General features: G+C 39.3%; 1 long non-coding RNA gene across 1 annotated transcript; it reads right to left on the reverse strand.

Moving 5' to 3' along the window:
• Nucleotides 1–6,133: 6,133 nt before the first annotated feature.
• LOC109179988 lies at nt 6,134–9,104 on the reverse strand. Its single transcript, XR_002054033.1, has 6 exons — nt 8,811–9,104; nt 8,065–8,184; nt 7,853–7,971; nt 7,247–7,334; nt 6,983–7,046; nt 6,134–6,388 (listed from the first exon to the last, which is right to left on the reverse strand). It is a non-coding gene; the product is annotated as an uncharacterized LOC109179988 (long non-coding RNA).
• Nucleotides 9,105–11,324: the final 2,220 nt, after the last annotated feature.

An 11,324-nucleotide genomic window follows, 5' to 3' on the forward strand; every position in this document is an offset into this window, starting at 1 on the left:
TGGAGATCCAGTCGCCATGAATGCTTTGTGGGTCCTGCAGAGTTTGTTGCGGTATGCTCATCTGTTTTTTTTTTTTTTTTTTTTTTTTTTTTTTTTTTTTTTTTTGTGTGTTTCTACTGTTTGATTGATTTTTATTCTTATTTTGATGTTTTCTGTTTCAGTTGTTTCATGTTGATTGTGTCTTACCTTTTGAGTGTTTTGTTCTACGTTTGCTGCCATCATTTTGGAGGTGGACATTTGACCTCCTTTCTGCTAGAGAGTGTGTAGAGATAAGTGTTGGTGGGTTTGGTCGTGGACAAATTGAGCCTCCTATTGGAGATGAACATGCTAATGGTGATAGCCCTGAATATGGTCCTAAGGTAATGGATGCCTTTATTCATTGTTATTGGTGATGCTAACACTGTTGACTTGGTTGCACACCGGGTTATGTTTTTAAAGTAATAGTTCTTTTGTTTTTTTTGTTTTTTTTTTTGTTTTTGTTTTTGTTTGTTTTTTTTTGTTTATTGTTTATTGTTTTTTTTTGTTTTTTGTTTTTTGTTTTTTGTTTTTGTTTTTGTTTTTTTTTTTTTTTTTTTTTGTGTGTTTGTCTAGACGTTTGAATGTGTGGTTGGTGAGGAGATTACTGTTCTTGCATCTTCGGTTGGTACTTTATCTGAGCTCTTTAGGATTGTACGTGGTCGGAGTGTTGAGGCGGAGATTTGTCAAGGTCTGTATGCGACTATTCAGCCCCGGCTGCGTGATCTAGATCATGATTTGCGGGCGATTTCAGAGCCTGGTGACATGGATGATGTGCCATCGTTTAGCCTTGGGTTAACTCAACTTTTTGGGCGGGATGGTTTGCATTGTAGGTGTTCGGATACGATTGCTGCTGTGGTTAACCATATTAATTCTGAGTATGCCACGCCGTCAGAGGGTGTTCGAGTTGATGTTATGGATGCGGTAAGCGTTTTGTGATGCCCTTTTTATAGGTGGGTTTGTTTTTAGTTCTGTGGTATGGTTTATAGTACATTTTTCGTGTGTTTTGTTGCAAGATATTGGTAATGTGCCGGTTGTAGATGGTGGGTTGGGCGGTTTTGGAAGTGTGGTTGGTCCGGCCAATGAGGGTGTCACAGTGAATGCTTCTGCTGTTGAGGCAGTGGGTCCAGGGTCTGGTATTTGCCATGCATCTGTGTGTCCAGGGGGTACGACCCCTACTGAGGTAAGGTCTTTCGGCTTTTCGTGGTCATGAGAACGTTTAAAATTTATTTTGGGGTGGTGGGTTGCTCCCTTGTGGTTAGTGTGTGCAAGGCAGATTCACTAAATTATTATATTCAATATTTTGTGAGCTGTTGTTTGGGTGGGAATTATTATGGTTTTTGGTTTGTTGTAGGAGTTTGTTAGTCAGCCTTCCCAAGAAGGTGGTGTGGGAAGTTCGGGAACTGTGCGTGCTTGGGCGGATGATGCCAATAAAGGCAATGCATTTGTCGTCGAGTGTGTGGGTTCAGGCTCGGGTGTTTGCCCTACCTCGCTGGGCGTTGCATTTAGTACCCCGCTTGAGGTTCACTTCTTTGGTTTTATGTTTGTTACCATCTGGTTAATATATTGTGGATTGGGGCTGGGTATGTTGTTGTGTGTTGGGCAGTTGTTAGTTGTACTGGTGTGTGCTATCATTTGTCTGTAACTGTGCATGGTAGTTCGGTTTCTGCGTAATTGTCTAGATATATTTTGCACGGTTTGTGCTCGCAGGTCTCTGCCGTTGTGCTTGGCGTTATTTTATGAGTGTTGTATTCTGAAATATACAATATTAATTATCTTAATAGTTACATCATGTTTATTGCCCTATTGATTATGGCGTTTGGCGTATCATAATTTATTGCTAAATGTCAATTGACCAATTAAATTCTATTTAAATTATGACGTAATATTATGAATCACTTGACTCGTGCGTTGCATTTTTGGTGTGTGCTCATGGGGCACTTAACATGTGCGTTGCATTTTATGAAACATTTACTTCTTCAATGGCTTGGGGTGCGTGCAAGCCCGTGTCTGGTTATGTGCATGGCAGCTATGGTGTCATTCTTTCCTTCCTTTGTTTGTTCGTTGGCAGGAGTGTTTAGAAGGGAATGTGGGAAGTGAGGAAGCTATGTCTGATGGCCCGGGTTGTGCGGCGCTGGTTAAAGCTGTGCGTCCTGTTAATCCAATTGTAGCCTCTATCCCGATTGTTGCCGCTCGGCTTCAGTATCAGCCGTCGGGCCCTAGTAAAGTTGTGCCATTTCCCATGCTTGACCTTTCGGAGGATGCGTTAATAGTCAATTGGTTGCTTGGGGGTTCGACTGCTAACATGTTAGTGTACTGGTTTTGTTTCTTACTGTGTTGTGTTTATAGTTTTTTTCCTTGTATTATTTGCGTTGATTGTTCTGGGTGTTCGTTTGTTTTAGGGTTGAAACTATATTTCGTATTGGGGAACGCACTACGTCGTGGGAGTGTTTGTTGTCATTGACCCCGGGCTCTGAAGTGGATGTGAGTGTTATAAACGCGTGGGCAGCTGTTCTTAATCACCAGGAGGCTACTAAGGCTCGGGCCGCACCTTCTCGCCTGTTCGCTTCTACGTTCACTACGGTTAGTTTCAATTCCATGGTTTCTGTTTCCATTTTTAATCGATCTCTTTTTTTTCCTTCTTTGTATTCATTCTATACATATTTTTGTTTGGTTGGCTTTTTAGTTGTCTACAGTTGTTGATACTTTCCAGCCTTTGAAGAAGAGGCTTGCTTGGTTCTGTAAGAGGTTGAGGATGGACTTAAAGTTGTCACCATATGAAGATATCTCTGAGGTCGACATGGTATGGGTTATACAATTGCTTCATTCTTGCTCTTGCCTTTGCATGGTTCTGCACACTGTCCCTTTAGCATGTGCACATAGGACCCTGGTTGTGCACATTGGTTTTCATTTCTGTGCACAACAGTATCACCCCAATTGCTAATACTTCGTCGTGTGCAGATTTTTTTCCCCATTTTGCGTCGTGGGCACTATTTCTTGTTGTGCTTTCATTTCTCCCGGCGTCGTCTAGAGATTATTGACAATGATTTGAATTCAAAATCAAAGATAGCGAAATATGGTGATTGTATTGAGGACATGGTGAGTGGTGCTCCTTGTGCACCTAATCCCCACCGTTTGTTTTGTTTCCCTTGTTTACTTACCCCTGAATGTTTTTTTTTTTTTTTTTTTTTTTTTTTTTTGAGTTCAGCAGGGGATGCTATCTAAATTCTTTGAAATTATTTCTCCGGGGCGGTCCACCGCGTGTGTTTTGATGGAATCTAAGCGGTTGCAAATGGCTTGGCGGGAGTCAAAGAATATGATTGATTGTTGGGTGTTTCTCATGCGGCTGTAGTCGTTTGTTGGTCAGCGCGTCCGGGACTGGGAGTGTGGTCTGGTGAAGGGGGACACTACTACTCTTCACAAACTGAGGTTGCGTTACATGAAGGAGCTTGTGATTTCGGACTTTAATGTGCACAGGCTGGCCAATCTTTCTTGAGCGTACCAGTCGGTATCTGCTCCTCTACCGTGCGTGTAGTCATTTGTCGTATTTAGGTAGTTTTGGGTGGATTTTTGGTGTTATGTGCACGTGTATATTGCAAACTACTCTTGTTTTAGTTGTTGGTCGCATTACGTTTGTGCACATTGATACGCGCGTGTATGCGCCCCCATCGTTGCATGGTTTTGTTAGTTTATGTTGCTATATGGGTCGTAGTCCATGTTTAAGTTATGGTAACGTAGTTGTTAGCTTCTGTTTTTTTGTTGGGGTTATTTTTGTTCTGTTCGATTTGTTTGCTGCGATTGTTTCGGTATTGTTTATTCGTGTTTGTTTTTGTACTGGATGTACTTTCCTTTCCTGTGTGCACAGAGGTTTGGTTGTTCTCATGTTCACTAATTTCGTACCCATTCACGTGGTGTTGCTAGGGTATTGTCTTTTAGATGTGTGCGCATTTGTATTTCCACGTGTGCGTAGGGTCTATTTTGTTTGTTTATTGAGTATCAAGTGGCACCAGTAGTTACTCCGAAATGTCCGTCGTGTGCACGTTTTTTTCGGGGCGTGTGCACGTAGTATTAAACAAGGGTCCTTCGGCCAACTGTAATTGCTGAAAAGGATATTTAAAATAAATTCTCAAATACGGTTCGTAAATGGAAACTAAAAACCATTGTTCAGTGTTCTTGAAATAAACTTATTGCAAACCGTTGTTCACTAATTTCGGACACATATTCACATGGCATTGCGGTGCTATTGGGTGTTAGGTGTGTGCGCATCCATATTTCCCCGTGTGCGGAGGGTTGTAAGTTGTTCGTTTCTTGGGAATCTGGTGGTAGGAATAGTTATTCCGAAAGGTCCGTTGCATGCGCGTAGTATTAAACAAGGGTCATTCGGCCAACTATAACTGCAGAAAAGGCTACTTAAAATAAGTTCTCAAATATGGTTCATAAATGGAAACTAAAAACCATTGTTCAGTGTTCTTGAAATAAACTTATTCTAAACTTCGCCTGGTGCAAGTTTGTCTGGACAGATACGACTGTTGTGGCCTGGGAGGTCGCATATATTGCACGTCCTCTCTTTTTTCAGGTGTTTCTTTGCGGTGGCTTTCTCTTTATTGCTTTTTAATCTTTTACCACTTCCTTTGTTCTTTGCGATTTTGGGTGGTTTTATGTGTATGTCTCATGGTCTGCTTGATCCTACTAGTCTTTCGAACACAGATTTGTTGTTGCCACTCTCTTGTGTTTGTTGCCTCTCCCTTTCTAGATCTTTCAGTTGTTGTAATGTTGGTAACATTTGGTCCATTTTGCTAGGCCAACCATTCGCCAATTTCATGCAGTTGTAGAATTCACTCTATAATTGATTGGCAACTTTTGTTACTTCGTTCGTTTTGGGAATATTTGTTTTTCTTGCCCATGGAATATTGTACATTGGTTGTGCACATGCGTTTCATGTCCAGCGTGTAACAATATACTTTTCCGGGATGGTTTCGTATCCTTTTATCTTCATAACCAACAACACATGCCTGCATTGTAGACCCATACGGTTGAATTTGTTGCATGCACACTCTATTTTTTCCGTTGTTGCCATTTTTGTAACTTCAAACATTTTCCCTCTAGTGTCCTCAACTTTGTACTTCCATATGTCCCCTTCATTGGTTTTGTCTCTGATGTGGCTCGTGAAACCCGCCTCCCATATCTCTTGTTGGATTTCATAGAATATGTTAATGGTATACATTGTGGCAGCGTGCTTTTCAATACTCAAAGGGGATTTTGTTTCGAGGAATGAACCTTCATTTTCTGCGATGACTCTTGCTTGGTTATGTCTTTGTTCTCCAATGGCACTATTGTATTGTGCAATGAATTCTACCAAGCTGCAATGGGGGTTTGTAAACTTACCAAAGTAGCTATTTGTCGATTCTGACCTCGATGTTGTTCTTAGTAACCCTCCTTGAGTATGTCGTTGAAGTACGCGGGTATCCATGATGCACGTGCCTCGTATAATTGGACAAACCACCTATGTTCCTCAAGATTGTACTCTTTCATTAATGTTTCCCATTTTCGCTCGAATTCGTCTAACATGTCATCCCATACGGTACTATTCAGTGCCTTGTTGAAGTCCTCGTTATGCCACAAGGCTACCCCTACCTTTTCGCTTACTTTTATCATAATGTGCCACATACAAAATCTGTGTCTCGTTGCTAGCTTAGTCTGTGGGATGACTACCCACTACTACACAGAACGCTTTTAACGTCGGCTAAAAGCGACGTTGTTCTGGGCGACGTTGTATTGAAAACATACAACGTCGGCTAAATAAATAACCGACTTGTATATATATATTTTTAATTATTAAAACATACAACGTCGGCTATTAACAAATAACCAACGTTTTATGTATATTAACAAATATTCTAAATACATACGACGTCGGTTATTAATAAATAACCGACGTCGAATGTATTTAAATCTTAAAAAAAAATTAACATAACACGTCGATTTTTTGTAAAAAAATCGACGTGTTATGTAATTGAAAAATAAAAAACAAATATTAAAAAATATTTAGAGCACTGAAAACAATCATAAATAAAAATGAAAATGAAAACAATGATATGGTTTGGTCGGCTATGTTCAGAGCAACAAAACAAAAATTAGATATCAATTTTACGAGGGAGCCTAATGACTTATAGTGCGATGAGAATCCACTTATGTTAGAAATTTATATTAACAAACTAATATAACAAAAATTTATTAACAAACTAATATAACAAAAATTTATATTCCTCAACACCATTATCACCTCGTTTCCCAACAGAAAGTGATATTTCATCATCCTTCTCAGACTGCTCGTGGTCAGAGATATTCTTTTCCATGATTTCTTCTCGTTTGCCTTCAAAAAAATTAGGAAAGCTCAATCATATTTTACATTCAATAACAAACTGAAAGTGCTTTTTAGACTAGCCTTAGGACCAAATGCGTCAAATAGCAGGAAACACTAATACAAATCGAAGATCAGAACTGATTCAAACCTTTATCTGATTCGAAATAATCAATGATTGTAATGTAGCATGGACTCATTGTAATTACTAACTAATGTAAATAAATGCAAGTTCACACATTTTTCTATGGGCTTATTGTAATCACTAACTAATGTAAATAAATGCAAGTTTACGCATTTTTTCTAATCCACTAATCTATGTAATATAACTGATTAGTTTTGCAGCTCAATGCTTCTAGAGTTCTCTCTAAGCGTAGTTTTGCTAGAAAACGTAACTTTAAAGCTCCACTTATACTTTGTATTTATAGGTTCACAATTTTCATCATTTGGTATCAGTAACTTAGAATAAAATCATATTAGAAAATATAAGAACAGATGTGATGCTCATATAATAAGCCTGAAATAAATAGGGCTTACTTAGAATAAAATCATATTAGCAAATATAAGAACAAAGTGAATCATGTAAGAAAAGTTGTCAAGGCAAACCTTTCTACGTCTACCCCGCCTTTGACAATGAGAAATGTGAGCCTCATGCACCATAGAAATTGATCTGAACAAAGATAGAATATTGATTAAATTCATTCAAATCCTCTGAAAGTGACTCAAGACCATATAAAATATGTTATTCTTTCCTGAACTTGACTGTTCATTTGTAATGCAAAAACTTTATGCATTGTGTTTATAACATTCTTGTACACCATTAGTATTCATAAATCGTAATCCTTAAGCTCTTAGGGAAACAATACTTACTGTAGACAAAGTCTTTGGCCACTGCTGTCATTGCACCTCAAATCCCATAGAGCGAAGGACTCATCTCTTTAACCGGAGACAATAACATCTGTCATAAGACACACAAATAAGTTTATAGAAATAGGACAGACCCCTTAGATGAAAGTTAAATGTAGAAAAATAGGATTGAAGTGAAGAGGGGAGTAAAATCATGAGCATATTGTGATTTGTAAGATGAACACAAATGGATTTCACACTTCCAGTATGGCCCATCAATGCTCTTAAACATTTCTGTACCTTTACATCACATACCTTTATCTGTTCAATTTTTCAAGTAAATTCACATTAATTCTGAATTTCAATAAACTTCAAAAAGTGCATGGCCCTACTGAAGGAAAAGAATGTACATGGGGATACCTAAATTGACAATAACAGAACCAACTTTGTACGGGCAAATGTGTACATAAATTTTTTAGATTTGATTAAAGCAGGCATTCAAGTATCCTTTAACATATCAATTATTACCAAATGACCTTAATGTAAAATGCCAACAGCCAAAAAAGAGCCTCGTTGTGAAACATGTTTTAAGATGACAAACAAAAACAAATTTATAGAAGAGTTACTCACACTTTGATCACCTCATGCTTTTCAATATGGTCCAGACACAAACCTAACAAATGGAAAAAGGAATGCAGATTTGAAAGAGAAGCATGACAGTAGGAATTTCAGTAAATGGATCTGACACACTGCCAAACAAAAGAATGGTCTTGTTAAACAAAAATATTATACAAAGAAGAGCAAGAAGAAAAGCCAATGTCAAAGGTTCTCCTCTAGTGTACCTTATGGTACAAACATCCAGCCACCATCCACACATCAAAAGGAAGACCCCAAGTTCAATTACAAGAAGAAAAGAAACCTTGATCATAGTCATCAAATGTCTCATTGCTGCCACAAATTGCCTGAATAGGGAAGGAATAGTTTATGCAATGGAAGCAATTCCATAAAATCTCCCCAATGTCAAAGGTTCTCCTCTAGTGTACCGAATTAAAGCAACAACTCCAGGATAGAAAAAGACCAGAGAAAATATAAACATATATCCAACAGCAAGAGTGGTAACATCAGAAAGTCGTGATGCCCCAATAGATGCCCCTTTCAAAATATCAGCTGAAACTACTGTACTGAGGTTGCCTGACACTTCGTTTAATCCTGTGGCATTTGATTTCATCATTTCTGCTACTTGGCCAAGCAAACTATTCTCCTGGTTGTTAGATGTCAAGTTTGCAACAGCAGTCATAGCACTCTTTAAAGTGATATTAGCCAAAAAAAAAAAAAAAAAAAACAAATTCATGTCCTACTTACCTACAACCAACATTTACAAAGTCAAAACCATAATTTACAAGCACAGAGCATTGAAATAATTCCAAATTTATAACCAATAACTTATAAAATTCAAAATATATACTAATAATTCCTAAAATTCGAAATACAATTACCAAATAAATTCAAATATATTTATTATAATTCAAATAATAATTAGAAATTAGAAAATTTAAATAAATAATTTTAAAAAAAAGAGGCGTCGAACCTCGGAGATTCGGGAAGGCAGGTGGCGGTGTCGCGGTGCAGCGGGAAGCGGCGGTGTCGCGGTGCAGCGGGAAGCGGCGGAGATGCACGGTGGCTGTTGCTGTGCGGTGGGTGGCTGTAGCTGTGCTGGTGAACTTCGAGGCGTCGAACCGAAGGCTTGGGCGGTGGGAGGTGTGGCGATGGCTGTGACGCTAGGCGGTGTCGCGGTGAGCGGTGGCAGCGATGTCCGGTGTCTAGGGGAGCGGTGGCGACGTGTCGTTGTGGCGGTGAAGGGCGACACAGTGGAGGCGGGGAAGATGAGTCGTATTATCAAAACAAATAAAATTTTACGTTTATTAGAAGGGTTTTAAAAAGCCCACTATTTGTTAATAACCGATGTCATAGGGTTAAATAGATTAAAAAAAAAAAACTTATGACGTCGGCTATTTTTAATAGCCAACGTCGTATTATATTTATTTTTTTTATTTTTTTTATTTGTAACATTTAACGTCGGCTATTAACTAATAGCCGACGTTGTATTTATATTTTAAAAAAAAAAATTAGAAAAAACGTTTAACGTCGGCTACATATATAGCCGATGTTAAAAGCCCGATGTTGTATGTGAATTTAGTAGTGACCTTTAGTGCTGGGTCTTGGTCAGTTATGGTGCATCTTGGTGTGTATTCCATTGCAGCTTCGAACTTGGTTAGTAGCCACTCGTATGACTCTACGTCCTCTTTCGCAATTAGGCATGCCCCGAGTGTAATGCATCTCTTATGGTTATCCACCCTCGTAAAAGGGACGAACACTAGTTTGTACCTGCAATGTCACCATTTTTGGAGTTAGTGCTGTGCTCTCTGTGGGTTGTAATAGAACATACACACTACAACGATACCTTAGGCGCTTAGTCGGTATTTTTTTTTTACTGGGGTGGGTGACGGGGTGCACACTGTTACTCACAGACGTGCGCGCTTGTTACTGTTTTTTTTTTTTTTCGTCAATCAAACTACTGCGCACACATGTTAATCTAGTCATGCACACACGCTGTAGGGTAGTATATTTTTCCATATGCATTCTGTTTCGTGCGTCGAGGTAAAATATATAAGGAGTAGCTGTAAATAGATTTGAGATGTACCTGTTTGTACTGTACGTAGCGTCAAATGACATGACATCGCCGAAGCATGCAAAATTCCAACGGGATTCTGCGTCTGCCCATAATAACCTAGATAATTGCGCTTCTTCATCTATGTCGAAATCGAAATAGAAGTGTGGGTTGTCCTCTTTTCTTATGAACATTTCTTCTATCCCCATTTGGGCATTCGCCTCTGCTATATATGCCAATAGGTCCCTCCTGAAATTGCAGAAGTCGATGCACGTTGCCCCTACATCAGTAAAACTTCCTACCATCTCTTTGAACAGTCAGAACGGTTTTGTGGTGCCAATGTTTGCCTTTGCATAGTGTGCCAAAAATGTCTTGTGTCCAATGTCGAGCTGCCGGTTTATTTTTAAAAATGTTCTTCCCTCGTTCGAGTATAGACAGTGTGTATGTCGCAGCTCGACTGCATGGACTTTGTATCCGGCATTGTTACTCTTTGTCATTGCCATACGCGCCTTACAGCCAACCCTGTTCGACACTCTCCCCCGTCTCTTTCGTTTGTTGGTGTTATTTTTGGGCTCCTTCGTTTCGGCCTTGTATCCTTCCCGCGAGCACATCATGTATTTAATTGCCACTTCCCCCACTCAATTTCTATGTTTAGTGCCGTGCCTTACATCAAATCCGGCCTCCTTAGCGTATGCTAGGTAGAAATCAATCCTGGCTTCTACTGTTTCGAATCGTTGTCCTTTGTATGGTGTTTTCTCATTATCTATTGCAGGTGTCCAGTATTTTGCACCGTCTTCGGCTATTTCCATTGCACATTGTTTCGCATTGTCTTCACATTGCTCTTCACCTATTAACCACAACAAATATAAATTAGTGGTATGTTCAACTTTAAAGTAATTGTGTTCCTGTTCATTTCTGCATGTGGGCTGGGGTTCGCTGGTGTGTGCATGGGTGACTATATCTGTGTGCACAGTTTCAATAACAGATGTATTCAATGATAAATATCGTGCCTTACCATTCACAGTTCATACATGTCCGTGTTCGTTGTGTTTCATACGCTCGGCGGGTGGGGTGGTGTTTTTTTGTCACTGTAACTGTGTGCATGGTCACATTTGGGGGTGTATTCAAATTTGCATTACATACCTGACCCTTCATCACTCATTCCAGATCTAGGGGGATTACGATAGGTGTGCATCACACGTTCATATGTGTTCGTGCGGTCCTAATGGCATATTTTTAATTCCATCTTTTTCCTCCACCACCATGTTCGGCGTCTCCAACTGATCCCTAGGGTTTTCAACTGTTTTTAACTGCATACGTGTTAACCAATTCAATATCACTGAATTCGCCCAACATTAATCACGTCTCGTGTGTGTATTCAGTATTTCTCGCGTGTACTGCATCGCCCATTACCCTAAAACTATTACAATGAAG

Source organism: Ipomoea nil, unplaced genomic scaffold, assembly GCF_001879475.1.
Source record: "Ipomoea nil cultivar Tokyo-kokei standard unplaced genomic scaffold, Asagao_1.1 scaffold0982, whole genome shotgun sequence".
Lineage (NCBI taxonomy): Eukaryota > Viridiplantae > Streptophyta > Magnoliopsida > Solanales > Convolvulaceae > Ipomoea > Ipomoea nil.